Source organism: Malaclemys terrapin, chromosome 7 (assembly GCF_027887155.1).
Source record: "Malaclemys terrapin pileata isolate rMalTer1 chromosome 7, rMalTer1.hap1, whole genome shotgun sequence".
Taxonomy (NCBI): domain Eukaryota; kingdom Metazoa; phylum Chordata; order Testudines; family Emydidae; genus Malaclemys; species Malaclemys terrapin.
Window position 1 is genome coordinate 10488004 of NC_071511.1, and position 26090 is coordinate 10514093.

The following is a 26090-nucleotide window of genomic DNA, read 5'->3' on the forward strand; positions in this document are numbered from 1 at the left end:
TCCTTACAAAGTGCAGCAGGTAGCCCTCAAAAGGGCATAGTGCACTTCTGAAACATCTGGGTGGGGCTCAACACCATTGATCATTTGCGAGCTGTTTGAAAATTGAAGCCAGTGGGACTTAAGCGTGTGTGCTGTCCTGGGTCAGGGGCCTTAGTCTTTACAGGATCGGAGCTTAACATTATTAACGAGAGAGCTTTGTGTTTTTACTGCAACTTCATTTGTTCAAACCACAAATGCTTGTGGGGTGGGGTGGGGTGGGGTGGGGGGATGCTAATCCTAAAGGGTCCTATCTTACGACCTGTACTTACACAAGAGTTCCTTAGGCACGCATGGCCCCTCAGCGGAAGGGTAGCAGAATTTTTACCAGGCTTGTAGATTCAAATCCTGCCCTGTACTGTGACCATGTAGAGGTTCTGCTGGTCTTAACACGAGGGCAGAATTCATTCTGCTGTCCTTGAGAGTGGCTCCGTTGATATTCTGGACAATAGCAAAATGAAATGACAGAGATTTAGGGCCAGAGTCTGTCTTCAAATATACATGTACTGGGAGGTAGGAATTATATACACACATCACAGAGTAGAATTTGGCCAGAGCCTTCAGTGTTCTACTCACCCAGGGAGCGTAATAGTTTTTGGCAGGTGAGTATATATATATCTTTTTTCCCCATTATTATTCTCAAAGTAAAGGGCCTGATCCAACTTTTAATGGCGTCAAAGTGCGAGACTGAATTTTGTACCTGTACTGGTAACTTTTCATGACAGTTTTCCAAGGCTCTTTTCAAATACACCCGGGGCAGTAACTATTTTATATGAAGTTTTCCCTATGATGTTAATTTCCAGGTAAATGAATGGGATGGCAGAACCAGTCTCTTTAATGAGATACAGGGTAGCTCTACAAGGAACTTCTTATGCAAGATTCTTCATTACATGACCCTTCTGATAGGGAGGGAGGGTATGTCTACACTAGAAACACTTCAGCGGCACAGCAGCAGCGCTGTAGCACTTCCGTATAGACACCACAGTCACGGAAAGGGTACTTCCATTGCTATAGTTAATCCACCTCTTCAAGAGGTGGTAGCGAGGCTGATGGAAGAATTCTTCCGTCGACCTAGCGCAGTGTACACAGGGTGGGCTTAACTAAGGGCTTAACTTAGGTGGGCTTAACTAAGGGGCTTAGTTAGCCCAAGGTGGGCTTAACATTACCTGCTGGATCAATGGGCAGTGATCGATCCAGTGGGGTTGATTTATCATGTCTAGTCTAGACGCAATAAATCGACTGCCGAGCACTCTCCCGTCGACTCCGGTACTCCACCAGGGCGAGAGGCGCAGGCAGAGTCATCGGGAGAGCATCAGCCATCGACTTACCGCAGTGAAGACACCACGGTAAGTAGATCTAAGTACGTTGACTTCAGCTACGTTATTCACATAGCTGAAGTTGCGTAACTTAGATCGATCTCCCCCAGTGTAGACCAGACCTTGGTTTCCCAGGAATGTGCATTTTTCACACTCCTGAGCAACTTAGCTGGATCCACCAAACTTTCTGGTATAGGCCAGCCCTGAGCACAGTTGAAATGCAAAGCTCTCTATTGACCCTTCCTTGCCATGATTCCTCAGGTTGGTCTATGATAGAAAATTAGGTTGACCCAGCTATGTCTCTCAGCGGTGAGAAATACTCACACCCCGAGAGACATAGTTAAGCTGACCTAAACCCCAGTGTAGACACTGCTGGGCTGACAGAAGAATTCTCCTGTCCACTTAGCTACTGCCTCTCAGAGACGTGGATTTATTGCGGTGACGGAAGCACTCCTAGAAAGTGTCTACAGTGATGCAGATGCAGTGTTGCGGCTGTAGCCTTTCTAATGTAGCCATAGTGTTAGTAAATGCCTTCCAAGTTCCTGAAAACCTCCCACCAGGGAAAATAAAGCAGGGATTTAAAGGAGATTTGCAAGGTTATCATCATACAGATGACTGAGTGTACTGGTGGGACACAGACCAACTCTGCCCTTTTTGGAGATACATTCATTGAAATGCAAGTAAATGTGGTGGATCTGTACACCATCAGATCTTGTATTCTGCCCTGGGATTTTCACTGGCATGTATGTAGCTAACTGAGGTTGCGTTATCAAATCTGCACATCTGCTATACGTGATTAGTGCTTAAGCTGCACCCATTTACATACAGAGGTGTCTGCTTAAGCTTGCTCATGGTTACCATGTAAGTAGCTAACAGAGCGGGCCTCTTAGTTCTATCTTTTTCAGATACAAACAAGACAGACCAGTATAGTGGCCTGTACAGGAGATTAGATGAGATGATCTAATGGTCCCTTCTGGCCTTAAAAATCTATGAAGCTGAGAATAGTAACTGTGAGCAGCTTTATCTGAAGCATAAACAGTCTTTGGCTATTTAAAACTGCAGAATCCAAACTGCTGTGCCAGCATATGGGAGACCAGGAGCTACAATATATTTTATAGCCACACAATGCAAAAATCCCTAGTACATTAGGCCTGAGAATTTAAACTCACAAGTCAGGACATTCAAAATGATGGTTCCCACAGCATCCATAACTCAGCCCCTTGCACATATGTAGCATGCTTTAGTGGAGATGTAGTGAAATTTATGCCTTACTATATATATGTAAAGGGCAGAGTTATGGGTGTTGAGGGAGCCATAACTTTCTATTTCCTGACTTTTGTGCACTGATTCTTTAAGAAATGGAAAGAAGATAAATAAAGGTCCATTTTGTACTATGGTGGATGTTCCTCTTTCTTCCCGTTTCCCTTTCCCTTCCCACATGCCCTCTGCTTCCCCACACACATTACACCAGTGCTTTATATGTACATGCACAGTAGTTACCATTGAACAAAACAAGCAACTCGCTTTTCTTTACTCATATACATTGCCTGGCGCATGGAGGCCCTATGGCACCACTGCAGTAAAAATAATTGGTCACACTTTATATTAAAGTTCCACTGCTAAATAATGTATAAAGGCTTAATGATTGATAGATGTTTTATTTAATTTTTAATCGAGTATCCGAGTCTCCAACAGGTTACTTGTAACCTTGTTTTGTAATGAGCTGTAACACCTTCGACTTATGTACTTAGGATCATCTATAACATATAACTACTCATGTCTGGAACATGCTTATAACTATTTATTTATTAACTCTTTATATATGGTAACTTTAATATAAAGTGTGAGTAGTGTGAAAAATCATTAGTGATCATATGCCAATAGTTACCACACTGCAGCAGTGGAGATCCCACGATCATTATTATTTTAGGCACAGGGTAATTGTAGGTGAATGTTGATATTTTGCTGGTGACTACTGCAGGGTGTTGAAACGGATTTTTAACGGCCCACAGCTGGGCAGATTGTTACCGGTACCAGTGAAAATTTGGATTCCATTTGCTCAATGCACAGCAATTTATTTGAGAAAGAATCACACAAGCAGTAAAAGTTTATATAATACGTCTCCCTAATAAGCCTCAATTCCCCAAGCATAATCCCTCAGTAACTATGTTGCCCTTACACGGTATCCTGATTGGCAAACAAAGCAGGTATAGCTACCACTCCTAGATGGAGACTTTTTTTTCTTTTCCCCCCCTCAAGTACTTGGTCTGTCAAATGTCCCCCAAAGCAGGGTCTTGGTTACCCCGAGGCCTTCTGGTTTAAAGGTCCTACAAAAAGTCCCTCATAGCAGTGCCTTGGCTACCCTGAGACCCCCTGTGTTATAGCCTCACAGACCTCTTTAGATGTTAATTGGGGAACTAACTAATTAACTAACTCTGCTTAGAATTTATACCTTTTGTTTTCAAAGGAGTCACATGTCCCAGAAATACGCCCTGTGGGCATTTCATTACTGTTTTTTTTAATTAATATTTTAGAAGGGGGCTGCAAACAGACACAAACCAAAGATCAGGTGACATTTACCCTCCTATCAATTATTCACTTGAGCTCTTAGCGTGATGTCATCCAAAAGGACCTGTGCTGAGCTCACATATGATGTGTTTCTGTGGTTTTTTTTACTTGGTGAGCTGGCCCCCGGCTAATATGACCAAAGTTTTATGTTAAAACACATACACAGATAAAGCCTATAATCACTGTCAGTAAATTTCTATACCAACTGTATAATGCTAAAAAACCCCGCTCCCCAAAATCGTCTAGCAAATACAGATGTACCAAACCATACCAAACTCATATTCACCACATTCACTCATATCAATTACAATAATTCATCAGAATAATTTGGCACTGTCCCAACATAGGGGAGACATGTACCCACTTTCAAAGAATGTTTTCACTTTTGTGTCTCTCCCTGACACAAATAAGTACTTCAGGTATGGTCCAACAGGTGTTATAATTAAGGCTGCAAGTTTGTCACGGGGGTCACGGATTCCGTGACTTCTGCAGCAGCCGGTGTGCCGGGCCTGGGGGCTGCCTGAGCAGCTCTGGCAGCCCCTGGGCCAGTTGCACCGGCCGCTGCTGGGGCAGTCTCAGGCCCCTGTGGGCCTTTCCACTCCACCCCCCAGCAGCAGGAGTTTGGGTGTGGGAGGGGGCAGAGGGTTGGGTCACGGGATGGGGTGAGGCAGGCTCTGGGCGGTGCTTACCTCGGGGTGGGGACATCCCTCCACCCTCAGCTCCTAGGCGGAGACGTGGCCAGGGAGCTCTGCGTGATACCTGCACCTGCAGGGACTACCCCTGCAGCTCCCATTGGCTGTGGTTCCTGTCCAATGGGAGCTGCAGAGCTGGCGCGCTGGGCTGAGGCAGCGCGCAGAGTTGCCTGGCCACGTCTCCACCTAGGAGCTGAGAGAGGGGGATGTCACCACTTCCAGGGAGGTGCAGAGCCAGGTAGGGAGTCTGCCAGCTCCACCAACCTCCCCCCACCCAGCACTCGTGGTGCCCCCGGGCCGCCCCCCTCCACCTCTGACCAGCTGTGGCGTCCCCCAGGCCACCTCCTCCCCCCACCAAAATTTAGTCAGGAGTATATAGAAGAAGTCATGGACAGGTCACGGGCTGTGAATTTTTATTTACTGCCCATGACCTGTCCATGACTTTTACTAAAAATACCCATGACTAAAACGTAGCCTTAGTTATATTAGTGGAAGGACCAGAACCTTTACCACAGCTCACTGAAATGTACGGTGAGCTTCACATTGACTTCAATGCACTTCGGATCAGACCCCAGATCACAGATTCTTTGGCCCGCCCCCCCGCTGCCTGTCCACGTTTTCATCAATTAACCAGGTAACATGAATTGCAGTCAATGGTAGCAGAAATAGTAAGATATATGATCAAATGCTTTAATATATGTAACTATTCAGAGAATAATAAGTAGCAGTAACATTATAAACTTGATAATACATGACATTTAAACATTCAGTAGAATGCCATTGAGACGTTTCTCATCGTAGTGTAACCAATATTTCTCCTTCTAAATTTCAGTTTCTTCATTTATTTGAAGGAAAGAAGAAAAAAAATAAACCTGTATTCCACTACTCTGCCTTTCATAAAATGATACTTTTTTGTAAGCACTAGTGATTAAAAATATGTGTTTGATTTGGTCTCCTGGAACATTATGTTATTTTCAGCTTCAATCAGGGTGCATTTCTGATATACTTCAGATGCTTTGAATGAGCAAAGATGCAAGGAAATGTATTACATTAGAGAAAATCATACAACTGGTAAATGTCTTTTCAAATAAGTTATAATGATATTTCAAGGGCAGTTTAGATCTATTCATATTCCATATTCTCATTACCATTCTTAGCAACAGGCCTAAGTCCCTCAATTCCTGTGTAGTTCTGTTAATCTCTCTCCACAATGTTCAATTTCCTTACAACTATTCAGCTGATTTATTATTTCCCTTCTGTATTTTAACTGCATTGTAACCCCATAAATTTGTTTCACTCTCTCAGCTGCAATACTCAAGGTCATTAATACCCCCAAAATATCCTCTGCTTATATCACAACCTTAAATGTGCTCTTTCTTGCCCAATGGCTTGCTACATAATTACCAGTGGCAATATCATCTTGTTTTTATAGTTTTATGATTAAAGAGATAAAAATTAACGGAATTGAGTAAAATGTAAAAAGTCACATGAAATAGATGTGAAAGTGCTGCTGCTATTTAACTCACACCAACGATATACAGAGATCCAAAATTATTTTTTCTTGGAATGTTGCTTAAGAGAGGGCGAGGGTAAAATTAATGCGTGGTTTGGGATTGGATGCTGCATAAAACATGGGCAGATTTTTTTCATGCATACGGATGTGCAATATCTAATGCAAATGTGCAGGCCCACCTTACATGCATGCTCCGCTGGAACCTTTCTATTCCCCTTGTGATGCTGTATGGAATCTGGGGGTCACTTGAGGATATTTTCAATATTAATATTGTAAAATTGTAATGAGTTACGCCAGATATGCCATGTAAAGTATCTGCAAAAATGTTATACCTTGCCAGATATGATAATCTCATTTATGTGTTTGTATCACCTTTGTATTATGAGTTATAAATATGTATGTCTGTATTTCAAACTTGTGCTATGCTTCTGGGTGTCACCCCTAGACAGTTTGGGTGTCAGCTCTGTCTAGCCTGCTTCATGGCCCATTAAGGACCATCAGCTACACAACTGACCCTTAGAGAGAAGGCAGATGCACCTTGTGACTCAGCAAGGCATGCAGGGACATGCCTGTGGACAGAACTCTAAGGCTTTTGTGTTGGGTAGCTTTTTGTTTGAAACAAAGGAAGCACAGGCCACATGGCAAGGGACTATAAAAGGCAGCTGCATCTTCTCCATTTTGTCTTCAATCCTGCTTCTTACCTCTGGAGGAAACTTGCTACAAACTGAAGCTCTGAACAAAGGCCTGAATGACCCATCCAAGCTGTGGATGTATTCCAGAGGGACTGTCAAGCCAGCAAACTCACCAATACTGCTAGGAACCTGATATATGGACTTGGAAGTCTCTGTATGTATGTGACTGCTTTACCATTTAACAACTCTCTTCTTGTTCTTTCTTCTTTACAATAAACCTTTAGTTTTAGATACTAAAGGATTGGCTGGCAGTGTGGTATTTTGGGTAAGATTCAAACCTATACTGACCTGGTAATGTGGCTGATCCTTTGGGGGCAGAAGAACATTTTGTATATGTGAGCAGAGTTTAAAATAACTTCTCACTGTACGAGACCTAGGTGCTGATTGGAAGCCAGAGACGGGAATGCAATAAAGGGGGCTGTGTGATTTCTTTTTTTTTTTTTTGCTTCTTGATAACCAGTGTGGGGGATCAGGAGCACAGTGTATGATTGGTTGGGAGGTTTAACTTCAGTGTAACCAACCAGTCTTGGGAGTATCTGCTCTCCCTTTTGCAGCCTGCCCTGACCTTGGCATTTCCAGTAAGGGCTGCCCCGGGCACCAGGGGTCGCACCCCTTATCCTGGCTCCAGCTGAGGGCTGGTTCAGCTTCCATATTTTAGAGCAGTCTGTAGGCTGCTCTAAATTAAAACAGCTTTGGAGACCAATCTACCAGCCTGAGATCACAGGAGCCCAAAGAGCTCTGGCCGTGCTCCTTTCATCCCTCTTCCGGCATGCTGGAAAAAAGGAGAAGTAGGTGATGCAGAACCGATTATACTGGTTCTATGCAACCTGAGAGTCCACCTATGCCAGTTCCCCTGCAGGGCTCTCTTTTCTTACCCAGTTCTCAAACTGCTCCTACTGTTGCCAGATTCCAGAGAGCACAAACTCTTCCTCAAATAGACCTTTTCCCTCCTGGTCATGAGAGTCCAGAGGGAGAAATGTAGTGAATCTGTTGCTTAGCCACTTAGAAAGGGAGTGTGGGTCAGGCAAACAAGGCCCTGAATTGGGATAGCTAGGTTCTATTCCCAGTTCTGCCACTGACCTGCTGTGTGATCCTAGGCAAAAAGGCTAGTATGGGACTCTCTCTTACTTAGCAGAACCTAGCACAACAAGGGCCCTATCTTGGTTTGAGAAAGTGTCATTCAAGCTGTCTGCTGACTATGCCAGAAAGAAGCAAAGCAGGAAAGCTGTTTGTCTTTTTTTTAAATAAACTTTGCAAGAAAAGTTTGGAGAAAATCATATTTCCGTTGTACCAAAAGGAAAAAAGCAAGATACATATGAGAGAGCAGGGCTGAACATGGGAGGTGCAGGGCAATAAGTCTGTGTCTATCTAACAAATTTTTAATAGTGTTTTTTGTGAATTTAGCACCCAAGAAAGCAACCAGAGAATTTATATCCTGGGATGGCGGGCAGAGCCCAGCCAAGCAAAGGACAGATTGCCCCCTTCAGATGAGGGAGGGGTCATTAAACTCAGATATCAGCCAAGTGCGGGGAACAAAAAATGAAAACACAGAGATAGGGTTCAGGTCACAGGGTCCAAACAAGGGATCCAAAATGGGACACAGAGCATAGAACTTTGGGCAATGCCCGTTGCCCTAATGGGGAGTCAATAGATGCCACTCAGGAACTCTGTGCTGATATATGCATGGCTGAGAGACTGGAAAAAGGCCCCAGCCACACAACAGTTGCAGAGGATCCCCCAATCCTGCCTCCTCCTGGTCTGATGGATGGCCCAATGTCAGGAGAAGGTTGATGAGACAGTCTCCGGATCTTGTGTGGCCACAGACAGGAAGTGTGTAGAGGAACAGGTGTGCGAAGAAGTACAGCCAGAACTTCAATTCTAGGTTCTGGAGAAGATGGAAGAGGGGCTACAACTGATCGACAGCCCTGGAGACTGAAATCCCTGTCGACAGACAGTGCCAGCTGAGCACTCCCCAATTATCTCCTTGAGATACCGCCCCATACCCAAAGCTGCACCTAAGAGCCCTATATCCCTAAGTGTTTTAAAGTAAAACCAGTATTCACTGTAACTGGCAAACATGACCATGAAGACACACTCAAATTATATAGCACTTGTTCCTGACAATGCTGCTGCTGTGTATTATGGAAGCGTCAGTCGTGGTTCTAAAATTAAGGTTGAGTTGAGTTTGCAACCAGGGCTGGTGTTAGGGGGTAGCAAGCAGGGTAACTGCCTAGAGTCAGGCTTCGCACGGCAAGGCTTAGGCTCAGGCCCTGCACAGCAGGTCCCGGGCATGGGCTTCAACAGTGTTGCAGAAATCCAATGTGTACGCAGGTGTAGCGGGGTGGCCACCTGCTCCCGCCTGGAAGGGCCTGAGATAGCCCAGGGAGCAAGTAGCTACTGGGCTGATTGGGGGAAGTGGCTGCAGCTGGGGCCACGCCCCAATCAGGCCTCAGCTGGCCCTATATAAGAGGCTGGGAGCGAGGAGCTCAGTAGAGTCTCTCTCTGAGTGCAGAGAGAGAAGGGCCTGGCTGCAGTAAGCTAGAGATAGTGTACCTGAGTGGAGCAGGGCTGGGGGACAGGCTGGGGAGTTCCAGCCTGGATAGCCCCAGGCTGCGGCCTAGCGGAAGGCCAAGGGGTACTGGGGGTTGCAGAGGGCAGCCCAGGGCTAGGCCAAGGCAGCAGGTCCAAACTCTCCTTGCCAGTGATGAGTGGCCTATACTGCAGTCTGCCCCAGGGAGTGGGGACTAGTTGGTGACTGGCAGTGGCTTAGTGTTGAGGCAAGGTGGGGATAGTGGGTGGGGGTTCCCCTGGGAGGGGAGACCTAGTGTGTGGGTACTGCCAGGGGGCTGCACCCAGAGTAAGGGGCACTGGGTCCTGGGAGGGACACAGGGGCCAGAAGAGGACAGGTGGATCACTGGCCTGCAGAGGGCACTCCAGAGGCTGGAGAGCTAATTCCCTGGACGACCAGCAGGAGGTGCTGCAGGGGTGAGTCCGGTCATCTTGCAGCAGGTAAAGGAGGTGGGATGGGGGCCCACTCCTTAGTTTCTGCCCTGGGCCCCAGTGAGTCTAACGCCGTCCCTGTTTGCAACTAAAGCAGGATTTCAGACACTTTGTTACATGTGACAAATGTAGCTCATACTCCCCAAAATTATAGTACTTATTCTTGGAGCAGAGAATGGATTTTCTGAGAAATCACAAGTTGCTGGGTTAAGAAAACATCCTTTTATGCCTAAGGCTGACCTCCCAGAGCGAGAGCAGAACATCCATATTGGGAGTTCAATTTTCTTGGCCCAAGAAGTATTGCTCCCAACCAACTGATGGCAACTGCTAACCAAAGGGCGTAAGCATATCTAGCACAGGATAATCGGTCCTGTCGATTGCCATATGTTAGTGTTAAAAGATTATTATTTTCAAGGAAACATTAATACGTTGGAACTTTTCAACATCCTTTCTTCCCCTCATCCCCTTTTTACTGTCCATATATACTCTGAACTGTGACTTGATCGGTAAACAAGGTGAATTCCCAACTTGCTTACAAGTGGATTTGTATTGTTCTTTAAGGTGAGAAAATATACAGTGTTCTTGGATTGACAATGGCTCCATGGGTCAGTTAAGACCTGGGGCTCAATGGATAATAAGATTGCCACAAAGAATATGAGCTGGAAACAGTTTGACACTCATGCAGCAGCTCTGCTCCTCCCAGTAGCAGTGCAGCGCTAGGAAGCTATGAGAAAAGCATGACTACTGAGATATGAAAATTCTGCTTCCCTCCCTCACAACCTCCAGATCGGCAAGAATGACCTGAAATGTAGCTAAAATACAATGTTACCTGCATGTATGACTGTGTGGGATAGTTATTACCAAGACAACACAGGTCAACTCAATAAACCCTGTGCACTGAGTTGCCCTGTGATGTCTCTGCACTGCTTGTAGAAAGAGAGGAAAAGGTGGGCTGACCTGTGGACCATTGCAAATATAACCCACTGCCCCCAAATGCTAGGAGGATCGCTGTGCATCTGCCATTCACCATACCCAGTCATAGTGATTGTGGCTTGGCAATGTAGGTGCCCTAGCCCCTACTTGGGGGCTGGGAGCAGATTTTGTATCCATTAGCCCACATAGTCCTTGTACTTGGGCTTTGCTTGTAGAATCAGTATTTGGGCTTTGGTGACTGGATTATATGATGAACTGTCTCTGAAAAAAGAGAGGGGAAAATAAAAACCTAGACTCTTTCCTTTAAAGACACAGAATATATTACAATGAAGAAGTTTGTGCAGAAAGCAACTACTTTTTATTCTACAGTAGGTGGGAACAAAGTGGCAAAAATTAATTAAACCAAATTGTGACAGTACTATTTGTGTGTGCCCGGGAAGTGCAGTATGGAGATTTTTTAAAATGCTGTGGGTCCCTTCCATTTTATGGTGTAGTGAGTGAATGATAACCCTTAATTGTTGCTCATTACAATCATTTTTGATTCAAAGGCAAAATAACACTTATTATACTTTGCTGTAACATGCTTAATTTATAGAAGGTACAAATATTATAGGAGGCACTGACTATTCCCTATAGACAAAGAAACCAAGCAGCAACCTCTTAAAATATATCAAGAATGAGAATGAAACATCACATTTCCCAAACTCTAACCACCAGGCAGTGAAGGAAGTAATTCAGTAGAGAAACACTGATGTGGTGCCTTCACCAGACAAGTAACTCAAGGCAGTTGACAAAGCAACAAGAAAAACTGATCAGCTGTAGGTATGATTAAAGTATGATTAAAAGTAGTAGAAAGATCAGAAAATGAAAACTGCTGAGCAGAGTAGCCAAATTATATCCACAGTTATACCCACAGCCATGTGTGTTCAGACTGGCTGTTCCTCTCTCAGAGCTGCTCACCCCACTCTCTAGATCCTCTTTTCTGTTCCCATCTTCTTTATAACCAGTGTGATAACAAGCTACATTGCTTTGGAAGGAAGAGGTCTGGTATAATAATAAACCAGACATATTGAAGAAACCTGAAGTTACAATAGGGCTGTGAAGAAGGAAACCTAAAACCACAAGGTGTCTCCAACTGATTAGACAGCTGAATGAGTCGGGCCAGGAAAAGAGAAACTCTCCATACAAATGTGAGGTGTCCTTGATTCACTGTACCTAAACCCTCCGCTCTATGACCCGAGTTAGATTTTACCAGTAAGGCCTTGTCTACATACAAAAGTTGTACAGATTTAACTATAGTGGTAGAGGGAAAGTGATACAACAAACCCTGGGGTGGGTGCAGTTAAGACCAGTATATATCTACTTATCTTGCTATGGCTTAAGGGGGATATGAGTGAAAGGCACTTTGATAGTGGCTTAACTGTCCACACTAGAGATTGTATTTGTATAACCCTACTGGTTTAAAAAAAAAAAATTCACCCCTAACCACTACAAACTGTGTACTACATGTGCTGTGTAAAGCATTTCTTTTGTTTTAAATTGACTTTTCCCCCCACTTTTAATAAATCCTGTATTCAATCAGACAACTCGAGTCTTAGGCCTGGTCTACACTACAGAGTTAGGTTGACATAAGGCAGGAAATGTCTAATGACCGTGGAGGAGAATAGAGTAGGGCGGTAACACAGAAAATTATCAAGTGAGGCTACATATGTGTCAGGAAGGTTAAGGAAGTCTACACTGCTTTAATTTCTATACTGGAAGAAAAAGATGTAGTAGGTCAATCACCAGGATGTGAGCAATCATACCTAGTGGTCAGGACCAGGTTACCTGGAGTGAGTCAGGACTGGAACAAGTGGGCACAGGAGCTCTGGGCAAACGCTTTGAGTAGCCACTGACTTGCTGCTGCTGGTGGTCTTAAGAGCTGGTCTGCTGACTCTTCCAGCCAATCAGGCGGTGTAATCAGGCAGCCTATTACAGGCCAGCTGGGCTTGTTAGGTGGCCTGGAGACTGGCTCTGCTGAAGACGCTGATTCCTGACAGTACCAAGAATCCCTGCCACATTCACATACCTGCACCTTTTGCATCCCATTAATGTGTAAATTATAGTTTAGACTCCTACAGGCACCCTTACTGATGGGTAATTCTCAGCTTGGGAGCTGGGACTGAAAGGCTGAGAGCTGGGGTGGGAAGCAGACTGTTCTTGCAAGTAGGCCAGTGGTAGCCAAGACAAGCGGATATTCGGGAGTGACCTGCAAAAAAAGGGGGGCCATGCAGACAAACTAAAGGATTGAATTCTGGCAAGGGAATCTGCCAGCCAGGGCTTGATTGTCTTTGGAAAGAGCCCCATTTTCATACCTTTGTACTGGACTGCCTCTAGTGGCTGAAATTGGAACTGTTGCTCATCTTTTACTTGTAATTGGTAAAGCAACCGTGTCTCGGCTGTTTGCACTGTTTATTCTGAGAGAGGGAATCCTTTGTTATTTATCAGAGTCTGTGAGCATTTATGGGAACCCACCGAGGGCTAGAGTCTGCAGAACCTAGTTTTTGGAACACCTACAGGTCTGATGGGGTACACCCAGCATGCTCCTAATAGACTGGTGTACCATACCATTCGCAGTCAGACCCCCAGCAGTAAGGTCCAGCATTATTTCTGACCTGTCTGGCATAGCACTGAAGAGTGCATTTGCAGGAGATAGTTCTTTGGAGCAGGGGCTGGCTTTTCTTTATGTTCGTTTCTTCCCATTACCATAAATGGTCTTTGGTATTTGAAAGATAGACTGTCATTGTCCAGAGACTCAGTTACCTCTGGGGCCTTTCCCAATGCTAACCAATTACAGATGAAGATATTGCAAGAAATGTAGGATACTTCGGCTCTCCTATATATGAAAGGGGGGCTGAACAGAAGAACAAACACCCAAATTCCACAAGAAAAGGTGTTCTCACATTATTTGCTACCTAGAACAATCTATAAGTGTCCAGAACTTTGCTAGGAAGTCTGTTCTAGTGGGATTTTTATCCTAATTCTAGATCAGAAAGATGGGGTTAAGGTTTCATAAATATTAGAGAGAGCCTGGAGCCACAAAGGTAAGATCCAGATCAAATCTTCTCTTTAGCCAAGGGTTTGGATCCAAGATTGAGCTCATCTCTCGATCGAGTATTTAGATGACTTGATGCTTAATATTCAGTGACTGTTCTGAGGTTCATTCATCCACTAGGTTTTACCTAGAGCTGTGTGGAACAACCTTAGTGCCTTTTTTTATGACTTGAATGATTTGATTCTTATGGTTTCACCCATGAAGTTTGCTTTCAAGTTTCAGCGTCAAATAATTCCCAGATTTCAAAGTGAAAAGGAGCTGATTCCACTGAGTTTTGCTTTGTTTTAAGGGCAAACCATGCAAAACTAAGGAGTTGTGTGCGATTTCCAGTTCCATTCAAACCTAGATGTTCCTTCGTGACCGATTGTACTGCAGATATTTATAAAAAGACTATTTCTCTTTAAGGAGCTATTGTGCATATGTACTGGAATGACTGCAGGATTCAGGGTAATTTGCTTGCTTCCTCTGAGGTATTTTTCCCAGGATACTGGCACTGCTATCACTCGTTTTTGGAACTATGTCCTCTTCTTACAAACACGACTGTATCATGGTATTTATAAAATTCAGCCCTGAGAGCTCTGAAAAGTGCTGCCTTCATTAATCATTTGAAATGTTTCAACCCGTTGATCTCATTAAATATACATTTTTGAGTTGACAATAGAATATGTTCCACTAGATTTCTTTCTATGCCTTGAAGGCGTAGTGAGAGCTAACCTAAGGTACTGTAGACACCTGAATCTTTTCCAGATTATTTTCCTCTTATTGCAAGCAAATTAGGCCCTGATTCAGCAAGGGATTGTAGCAAGGGCTTACCATTGATTTGAATGGGAGGTAAGCATGTGCTTAAGCAGTTTGCTGAATTGGGCCTTCATACACCAGAGTCTTTTACTGGTACCAACAAGGGGCCTGGTCTTAAAGGTGCACAAGAAGGTTCAGCAGTTAACAGGATCAGTTTCTTGCTTACCCAGAGTGGGCCCAATCTTGCTCCTACCATTGCTTGATCATTGGCTTCAACCAGAGCTAGATCGAGCCTACTAACCATTTTTTGCAAACCTTGGAAGGGTTTTGGCTATTGACTCAATGGCCAAATCCCAACCTTCTGCTCTTTGTTTGCACATGTTAACAGTATATGCATATTCACACTCATGGCTGTGTGGTTTGCTTCTTAAAATATGCTTTGCTCTCACTTATTTGCATGCTCCCAAGGCCGTGGAGGTCACTGCACATAGGTATCTCTGCAAGAGATCATATATATATATATACACACACACACACACACACGCAATATACAGAGAGCGTGCATGCATACACAAATCCCTTCACTTTTACATTGTTCCCGCTCCGCTGTTGCTTTTACTATGCCAACTGCCTCACCTAAAATGAGAGAAACAACTTTCCACTCCACAATAGTACATAGATAAGGACATGATTAAACCGTACTGGGTGCTGCTGAAAGGCAAACTACTGCACTCCGATGTTCAAAAACCCAGAATAATGTGATGGTTATATAGACGGACAGCTCAGGCAAAGATTGCCTAGAGCATGGAATGATTGTCAGGAAGGGCAAAAATGTAGAAAATCATGTGAGTGTGTAATCTGCCAAAGCCAATTAATCCAAAAAACATTTTGCAACCATTAGTGTTGTATTACGGTGCATGCATCATAATTGCTACAGGTCTATGTGGACCAGCTTGCAGATCTTAAATGATATTGAGTTTCCATGTGACCTTTAATTATTTTCATTGCGTTTATTTGTGTTGAATAGCTGCAGTATCTCTCGTTAAAAAATGGACTCCTTTTTAATTTGCCATTCACGCAGTACTGCAAGAGACCACCGGGATCTTTCTAAAGAACACTGGGATCTTACCAATAACAACGGACAAGAACTTGCTGTGATGATGGAGTTGGGAAGAAAATCTATAAAGCAGACACAGTGTATTACACAACATCAGAAGAAAAGAGGAGTGTAAAGGTGCATTTGTGTCATCCTTTTCTCACACACGCTTTATTGACATACCACATGGTTAATACTCTGCATGGAAAAAACACTAGGAACTTAAAACCATAGTGTCTAAGTCAAATGATATAAGTCAAAGCTACAGACTGCACTTTGATTTAGCAGCTTTGATGTAATCACACTTCCCTAGGTTTGGATTGCAGGCACCATGAGTTAAAAGTGGAGGTCGGCCCAAACCAAACGCCCAGCTCTGAACGTTTCTGGAATTTAAGAGGATGGGGTGGACTTCAGCATTTGAACTTTGGATACATATTTTGGATACATATTTTGCAGTTGGCCCCATCTCTATAACTGGCAGGATCAATATACTCTACAACTTCGCGTTCTGTGAAATCTGAATCCTACCGTTGTGGTCTGAACCCAATTCTAGCCAAAAGACGACAATATGGGATCATGCCCAACTTGGTTCAGGTGTCTACTGTAGCTGAAGGCCATATCCAGTAAATAACATGGAAAATACTTTTTAAATTTAAGGACTTAGTGATAGTGTTTGCTGGCTGCTTCTACTGCTGGCCTTGCGAGGAGAGGCCAAATATTTACCACTTTCAGGGGGAAGAGGGAATAGGTCCAATTTTTCTTTCTGATTTATTTGGTCTCCTAAAATTAGTGTTAAATTAGTGCAAAGCACTTCACTACCTCAACCTTCACCATCTTCACTGTCATAATTCCTATAGCACGTGCCTGCACTCTAGACTTTGGGTAACATTTTCAGAAACACCTAAATGCCTTTGGTGCTGAAGTGCCACTGAATTTCCATGAGTCTTAGGCCTCTAAATCACTTTGGTCTTTCAAAAATGTTGCCCCTTGACTTCAATAGCGTTTAAGTTCACTTCATACAAGGCTGAAATTCAGCCTAAGGGGCGTTGCCCTAACTAAGGCCCTTTATTCTAAATGCTTCATACAGAATCGTTTAACTTGTGTTCTGTGTCCTCATTTGTGTAATGTCAGAACTTCTAGTACTCTTTTCAACCACAGCCACATAACCGTTTCCTGGGTGTGTCTAGCTTCAGTCCCATCAGTCCCCTGGAGAAGAAATGTGCCTGTTGAACATATACTCCCTCTTTATTTTGAACCTTAAATCTCATGACCTTATTTGTCTAAGCAGAAATGCCCCTAATACTTCCCCATTTGTGTCTCCCTCTTGATGTCAAACCTTTTTTACATCACTTGTTTCTCTGTTTGATTGGATGTCAGCCGCAAACCTTGGCCTATCTGTTCCCCTTCTGCATTCAGAGAAATATAAAACCATCCAAATCAACAGCAGCATGGTCTACCCAATAGCTTGGCTGCTTAGCCCACAGCTACACTCTGTGACCCATCCAGGGCAGCAGGAATTAACACTGAATCTGGCAGCATGCACTATATGTCACATTCACTGCATTTACTACATGGATTTCCTAGAGGAACGTTTTTGTCTAGAGTGGCCGGCTCCCTAATCCCTCCGTTGGCCTCATCCCCTACACCCTTGAAATCCATCTGCTAAACAGATGTTTGGCAGAGGGAAGTAAGGACTAAATAGATAGGATGAGTGTTGGCACTCAGAAGTGGATTAAGATTTATTGGGGTTGAGGGCTGTAGAGAAGCGGACTCACCCCTGCAGCGCCTCATGCTGGTGACTTCTGGGAATTAGCTCAATCCAGCCTCTGGACCACCCTCTGCAGGCCGGTGATCCACCTGTCCTCTGGCCCCCGTGTCCCTCCCGGACCCCGGTGCCCTTTTATCTGGGGTGCTGCCCCCCGGCAGTACACCCCTCAGTACTAGGGTCTCCCCTCCCCAGGGAACCCTCACCCACTATCTCTACCTCACCTCAGAATAAGGCCACTGCCAGTCACCAACTAGCCCCCGCTCCCTGGGGCAGACTGCAGTATAGGCCACTCATCACAGGCAAGGTTGGGTTTGGACCTGCTACCTTGGCCTACCCATGGGCTGCCCTCTGCAAACCCAGTACCCCTTGGCCTTCTGCTAGGCCACAGCCTGGGGCTATCCAGGCTGGAGCTCCCCAGCTCCTCAGCCTTTCCCCAGTCCTGCTCCACTCAGGTACCTTATCTCTAGCTCGCTGCAGCCACGCCCTTCTCCCTCTGAAGGCAAAGAGAGACTCTTTGGCTTCTGGCTCCCAGCCTTTTTATACAGGCCAGCTGTGGCATGATTGGGGCGTGGCCAAGCTGTGGCTATATCCCCAATCAGCCCAGTAGCTTTTCCCTTTGTCCCAGCCCTCTGCCAGGGCTGTTTTAAACCCTCTCAGGCAGGAGTGGAGTAACCACCCCGCTACAAGGGCACAAAGAACATGCCCCTTGCCATAGGGCCCTGCCCCCGATTCTCCTTTTCCCCTAAAGGTTCCACCCCATGGCCAGGCTGGAAGCCGGAGCCGGGTTGTGGTAAGAGCTTCCCAGGGAGCCTGGGCCACTGTGGGGAGCCCTGGACCCTCCACCTGCCCTGGGTAACATGCCTGGGGGGTGGGGACACAGGCCAGCGGCTACTCTTGGGCACCTCAGCACCCCAGTTGGGCGGTCCAGGGCTTCCCACAGCAGCTCACGCTCCCTGAGCGGCTCTTACCATTGCCCAACTCTGGCTTCTGCCGTGGCCAGTGGTGCAGGGCCTCAGGGGAAGAGGAAGAGCAGCGGGTGGGACCACAGTTCTGGCCTCACCACTTCTACACAGGTTCTGGTGATCCTGTGGGCGCCCCCCAGTTGGCCAGGGCCCGTGTGTTAATCCACCACTACTGGCACTAAAGGCATCCTGAGTAGTTGCCTTTACCTTCTGCATTATTCAACCACACATCGTCCCATGGTTTTGTTTCTCTACCATACTGGGAGGTTGCAGGGAGACTTACTGGGGCCGGATCCTTAGCCGGTGTGAGACAGCACTGCTCTATTGAAGTCAATGGAGCTACATTGATTTACACCAGCTGAAGATCTGGCCCCACATCAGTGTTATCGTTCTGGAAATCTTTTCCATACAGACCAAATTGTACTAGGTCCCTAGCCTTGCAGAGCTGTGCGTCAGTCCAGTCCTTGTAGGCAATGTGCATTAGACCAGAAGGACAAGAGAGTCTTCTTCAATAAATTATTAAAAAAAAAAAATCAGTTAAAAGAATAAATTCCCCTTACATCAAAAGTAGAGCAGCTCTGCTAGGAGTGCTCATCCCCAGTATATTTCCTTGGCCTCTTCTCTTTCTAGGTTTAAAAGTCGTTAGGAGATGGATTTATTTAGACAAGCCTTTAATTGTTAATCTGTTTTCTTTGTTCGGGAATTGATTGTGAACTGCAAGTTATATTTTGTTTTTCCTGGATGTTATTTTAAGTGCCTGTGTTCTATAATTGGACAGTGCTTTGGGCAACTCAGTTGGAAACGCACCCTATACATAAATCTGTCTTGCCTTTCTGCTAGTATTTAACCAATCCTTTGGCTCTGAAAGAGAAGGAAAAGAAAAGAAGCAAAACAGCCTCTTTTAGACAAGAGACAAAACCAGCCTGCCTTCTAGCATCGCCCTCCCATCTGAGCACCCAACAGGCACCTTGCACCAGTGCAGGTTTTCAAAAATGATGGCCAAGAAGTATAGCTTTGGAATTCCATGGCTGCAAACATCTGCGACTCCTTGCACGCTGGGGCCATGGGGGGAGTGTTATTCCAGCTGTACGACTGTACTACTTTCCTCTGCTTTCATGGCCTTGGGAGTGAAGCTGAAGTAAAACAGGGCAAAGAACAGGTGGCTGTGCTGAACAGAGAGCTAGTCTGCATGGTTAGTCTCTAAGGTGCCACAAGTACTCCTGTTCTTTTTGCGGATACAGACTAACATGGCTGCTGCTCTGAAACTAGTCTGCATGAGCTCTCACCAGCTCAGTCAGCTCCCCTTTACCATGTGCACATGTTTTTTTTCTTTTCTTTGGCCTTATATTCTTTGCCAGGCTGACGTGTCTGGCGAGTGGATCTGCCTACTGCACAGCCAGTATTCTCTGCCCTCCAGTCCTCTTGCAGACCAGAAGGCTCCCGATATTTACAGCCAAACACTTTTCCTCTGCAGTAGAACTTGGGGCTAGAGATCACTCAGAACAGCTACAGTACATGGACTGAGTGAAATAATTATTTTAGACCAAGACCGACAATTATTTAAAGGCGTTTGGAAGACCCATTAAAATAACTGGGCCCAATTCCAGTTCTGATGTCTCACTGTGCAGTCCTGGCGGGGGGCGTAAAGCAAGACTGATCATAACACGATGAATTAATATTATTATGTTAGTGGCATTATCGAGCTGGAACTCACAAGTGTAATGGAAAGCGCAAAACTGAATACGAAGCCAAAGAGCACTCATGGGGCCATGTTGTGCCATCGATTTTGAAACATTTTATGAAATCTAGGCGGAGTTCTGCTGAAAAATTGATGGCACAAGATGGCCCATAGTTCCTATCCACAGTGAGAGCTTTAGCTTATTGTCTGAATCAAAGCCCTATATCTGAACCTCTTACCCACTCAATTTTAATTCACTTTCAGAAACTTCTGCCTCATGCAGTGCCAGACATCAGACAGCATAAAACACGAAGAAACAGTCCTTTGATGCAACAAAGACAGACAGATTTGGGTATCATCTCTGCTAAGATGATACTTGACTATCCATATGGCTGGGTTCAATCACCGGCTGGTTTTGTGAATAGGCATGTGCGCAGACAGACACACAGATACACACACACACACACACACACACACACACACACACAGATGTAAACGAAATGCAAAAGCTGGCCATGACAGAGGACAAAAGCTGAAAGCAAAAGCCTTTGATTCAATTCATGTCACAATCCAGCTGCATAATTTTAGCATCCTGGAAACATCCATGCTATTCAGCATGAAAGATTAAAATAAAATAGATATAGCACCATATATTTATCTCTTAGAACTGGAAGGGACCCTGAAAGGTCATTGAGTCCAACCTGCTGCCTTCACTAGCAGGACCAAGTACTGATTTTGTCCCAGATCCCTAAGTGGCCCCCTCAAGGATTGAACTCACAACCCTAGGTTTAGCAGACCAATGTGCAAACCACTAACCAATCCTCCCCCCCAATGCAGTTGCCTGTTGGCCTTTTGATTCCAAATGGTAAAGTGGTTGCCAGCTGGTTGTACAACAGAGTAGGAAAAGAGCCAAAGTTTTCAAAATCAGAAGCTTGGGGCTCCTATATCCATACTAAGGCACGTGTCTGATTTTCCCATTGTGGATAATAGAAGCTGTTGGAGACTCCACACATTTGAAAATTGTCTAACCACTGACTTTTGGGCTCCAATCAACCCAACCTGGGTCAGGTCTACCCTCCCACCAAGAGCCTCCGACAGGCTGTAGCCCCTTCAGCCAGTTCCCAGATCAAGCCCACATTGGAACAGCTTGTCTGCTCTCCTTCCCAGCCAGCCCTCCCCGGCTGGACTTTCCTCCTCTTCAGTCCAACCCTCTGCACAGGTGTAGCAGGATCAGAGTAACTGAACGGGGCTGACTGGCCCAAGGCCTCTTGCCCTTAAAAGGGAAGGCTGCCCTATTTCAATCACCTAGCAGTGGGCTCATTATAATGCAATATTTGGCATGGGCCATACCTTGAGATCTTTTCTCAGGACTGGACTTAGCAAACCACATACATTCCTGCTGAACTTTAACCACCTAGGGATGGGATTAAGCATGTGCTAAGGGCTGGCTCCAATGCCAACTGAAGTCAAAGTCAAAAAGCAGGGCTTGCCTCAAAGAGTTTGGCCCCAGTCCAGCACAGCACTTAAACTGACCTTGATTTAAATACATGAACAGTCCGGTTTATGTCAGTAGGATTACTCATATGCTTAAAGTCAAGCACGTGCTTAAGTGTTTTTTAAAATCAAGGCCTAATTTAGTGTTCTTCTTACAGGATTATTTAAAACATGGTACCAGACCCTCTAATGGAAATTATTTTCTTAAAGGAAATTTCTTCTGTAGAATCAACAACAAAGAGCTCTAACAAAATTCAGTGGCTGTTGCCTCTGACTCTCATTGCCTTTAATGGGAGTCCATGACTAAAATCTGGCTTACCCTGTGGAGAATTAAGGGGAAAGGCTGCAGATGTTCAACTTCAATAACAGGACAAGCCATTTTGACAAAGATATGAAATATTTAGACTCAAAGTGTTTCCTTTCCCTTAATTTCATCTCACTTAAAACTTTGAAAACTGCTATAGGTGAAACCACCAGAGGCTTGGATTCATACTGTGTCCAAATGTATCCAAAAGAGAAATGCATCCATTTTCTATGCAACAAATGCTCAATTGCAGATTTTTTGGGTAATAAAACCTCCAGCCTAGCTATTTAATTATTCAGCTGACTACCAGAAGAACATGAAGCCATAGAACTCTAAAGCCACTTGCTTGAAACTCTGGAGTAAGGGATAACAAATGTTTGTTTTAAAAGACACGAAGGCTCCAAGCAGGCAAAAACTCTCCCCAGGCAAGCCCTACTGCAGGGGTAGGCGACCGGTGGCACGGCACGCGAGCTGATTTTCAGTGGCACTCACACTGCCCGGGTCCTGGCCACCGGTCCGGGGGGCTCTGCATTTTAATTTAATTTTAAATGAAGCTTCCTAAACATTTTAAAAACCTTATTTACTTTACATACAACAATAGTTTAGTTATCTATTATAGACTTATAGAACGAGACCTTCTAAAAATGTTAAAATGTATTACTGGCACGCAAAACCTTAAATCAGAGTGAATGAATGAAGACTCGGCACACCACTTCTGAAAGGTTGCTGACCCCTGCCGTACTGGCTAAAATAGGAGCATTGAAAAATTACATAAATAGCAAGATTAAGAGCACTATATAATTACGAGGGATTTTTCATTCCCATCTAATAATTTCCTGGGAGCAATTCATGCTTTTGCAGTGGGTCATTATTAATAATGTTTATATTGGGATAGCGCCTAGAGGCCAAACAGGTCAAGGCGCCATTTGTGCGAGGTCCTATACAAACAGAGACACATTCATTCATAGATTAGTAGATTTTCAAGGCCAGACGGTGCCATTAGAACATCTAATTTGACTTCCTGCATAACACAGGTCAGAGACCGGAGCCGTAACAAGGAATTTTTGCGCCCGAGGCAAGGGCCGGTTCCAGGCTCTTCAGAGGCAATTCGGCGGCGGGTCCCTGAGTCCCTCTCGGAGAGAAGGACCCGCCGCTGAATTGCCGCCGAAGAATGAATGAAGTGGCGGCGGCAATTTGGTGGCAGGTCCTTCCCTCCGAGAGGTACTCAGGGACCCACCGCCGAATTGCCGATGAAGAAGTGGCAGCGGTAGAGCTGCTGCTGATCGTGGCTTTTTTTTTTTTCTTTTCTTCCTTCCGCCGCCCAGCTTGGGCGGTAGAGCTGCGCCCCTCCGCTTTGTGCGCCCGAGGCAAGTGCCTCACTCGCCTCGCCCTTGTTACGGCACCGCCAGAGACTAACGGGCAGGCCCTGCTCCCACAAGATGACAATCTTCATGGCTGAGACAGACAGGTGAGCCCGGCAAGGGCGATAGGGAAACACCCACAATAGGAGCAAAGAGTCCTGTGGCACCTTATAGACTAACAGAAAAGATCTTCTGTTAGTCTATAAGGTGCCACAGTACTCTTTGCTGCTTTTACAGATCCAGACTAACACGGCTCCCCCTCTGATACTTGACCCACAATAGGGTGTGAGCAATTCGTAGCCAATCATAACAGCCAGGCTAGTGGGAATGTATCAGGTTGCAGATGATGATATGCTTTGAGGAGTTTTGAGGAGGACTGGGGGGTGGGGGGGTTACCCATTTTGGCTGGGATCTTTTCCCAGGCGTAAAGGATGACATGGGAAATAGTGCAGAAGTGGTTGTGGGAGAGGTGAGCAATGGAGGTTGGCATCGCTGATAGAACGGAGGCAGGAGTCAAACTTGCACTAAGAGATGAGAGCAGATAGGTAGGACAGGGCTAAATCGTGAAGGGCGTTTGAAGCAGTGAAAGAAGGGGCGGCGATGCGGAGACTTAAAGAGAAGCACAGTCAGAGTGATGACAGGAAGACTATCTTAGCAGACCATTTGGAATAGACTTGGGCAGCCTGAGGTTGCAAGGACTCTGGGCCAGGGATAGCAGCGGTCAAGGCATGAGATGACCAAGGTTTTGTCATCACAGCTGCTTTTCAGCTCTGTGCAGCTGCTCCAAGTGTCATCAGCTTGGCATCCCTGGAGTGCCTGTATAGTTATAACTGTACTGTGGTCTGCTTTGCAGAGCATAGATCACTAATTATATGGCCAGGCAGACCACAATACAGCACCACTGACAGCTTTATGGTTGATCTGGTGGCGACTGGATGGCGTCATCTAGATATACGGTAGCGGCCAGCAAAGAGAGCAGCAGCAGGGCTACGGGGCAATGCTCCCTATGGTTTTAAGAGCTGAAAAGCGACACTTTGCCCACCTGCAGAGATTCCCTGGTGGGCTGGCGGTCCCTTCCCTATTCCTGGGGTGGTAGCTTTGCTTTCATTGAATGTACTGTACCATGATTCATAAAGGAAATGTAAAGCCAGCACCTAGGCAATTTGCACAGTTGACTTCTCCCAGAGCTAGGGTGGGGGTGTGACTCCTGAAAATCCATGTCGATGAAGGGAGCATCAGACAGCAAAAGCAGGGGGAAACAACTGGAAAGTGGGCCATAGTTCAGGGCAACTGCACCTGTAATCCCCCTCTGTGGTCCCCTGAGGACACCCAGTGTAAGCCCTCTCTTGGGTGGAGGCCTGCGTCTCTCTCCGTCCTGACTAGGTTTTTCCAGGCTGCACAATTCCCTGCCTACACTGTGGTATTCCCAGCAAGCCAGACTGCCTAAGCAGGCCAGTGTCCGAGCTTTGCTTTCTCTAGAGGCTATGGACAGTGGCAATTGCCAGCAGTTACAAGTTATGACATAGCTCTTTCTAAGCAAGCACACTTATTCTTAAGGTGAAAGCGTTACAGAGAAAACGTTTTTAAAATGTTTGAAAAAACTTCACGCTTGCTAAAAAACTTAGAGGTCACCCCCACAACTCCAACATGGACTCTGGGAGGAGTCAGTCCTTCATACCAGATCACAACAGCCTTAGCTTGAATAGGCCTAGTCTTTCCTTTATTCAGCATGGGCCCTTTGGAGCAGGTAATCAGCAGACAATGGTGCCCTCTTCAGGGCATAGCTTCAAAAGTCTGGGATGTTCACAACCGGAGGTGGGGAATTTGCATTCACCTCCCTCTAGAGATTCCCCAGGAAAACCATTTAATACTGTTTGTCCCAAAAGTCCATTCTCACCTGGCACATTGTACAATACAGTCCTCTGAAGTTCTACTCCTGAGGGCATTCTGCGCCAAAAAAATAAAAAATTCTGCCCACAATATTTTAAAATTTTGCAAAATTCTGCAAATTTTATTTGTCAAATAAATGTGGAGGCTCCAAGCATGGCATTGGAGAGCACAGGCCACAGAGGTGGGAGATCACTATGCAGCTCCCCCCAGGACACAGACTCAGCGGTGAGGCTGCACCCAACCCTGATACAGCGCAAGGACCAGGCCTGCCCCAAAAACACCCCAGGGCCCTGCCCCTCCGTGCCAGGTGCACCAGGTGTGGGCAGGCAGGCTCAGCAAGGCAAGATCCAAGTGTGGAGGAGCTTAGTGGGGGGGATCCAGGTGTGGATTGAGAGGGTTCTGTGTGGGGCAATCTGGGTGCAGGCGACTCAGTGGGGGATCCAGGTGTGGGGGGATCTGGATGCACAGGGGCTTGTTAGGGAGTTCTGGGTGCAACGGTAATGGGACTCTGCAGGGGGGTCCAGGTGAAAGTAGTTGGGGCTCAGCAGGAGAGGTTAGGTGTCTGGGTGCAGGGCTGGCTCCAGGGTTTTGGCCGCCCCAAGCAACCAAAAAAAAAAGCCGCGATCGCGATCTGAAGCGGCAATTCGGCAGAAGGTCCTTCGCTCCGAGCCGGGGTGAGGGACCGTCCGCCGAATTGCTGCCAAATAGCTGGACGTGCCGCCCCTCTCTGAAGTGGCCACCCCACACACCTGCTTGCCAAGCTGGTGCCTGGAGCTGGCCCTGCTGGGTGTGGGGGAGTTAGAACTTGGCGGGGGGGGTCTGTGTGTGGGGCTCAGTGGTGGGGTCCAGATACTGAGAGAGTGGAGCTCAGTGTGGTGAGAGTCCAGGTACAGCTGGTTGGGGCTTGTATGGTCGGGGTGCAGGTGGCTCATCGGGATGGTCCAGGTGCAGTGGG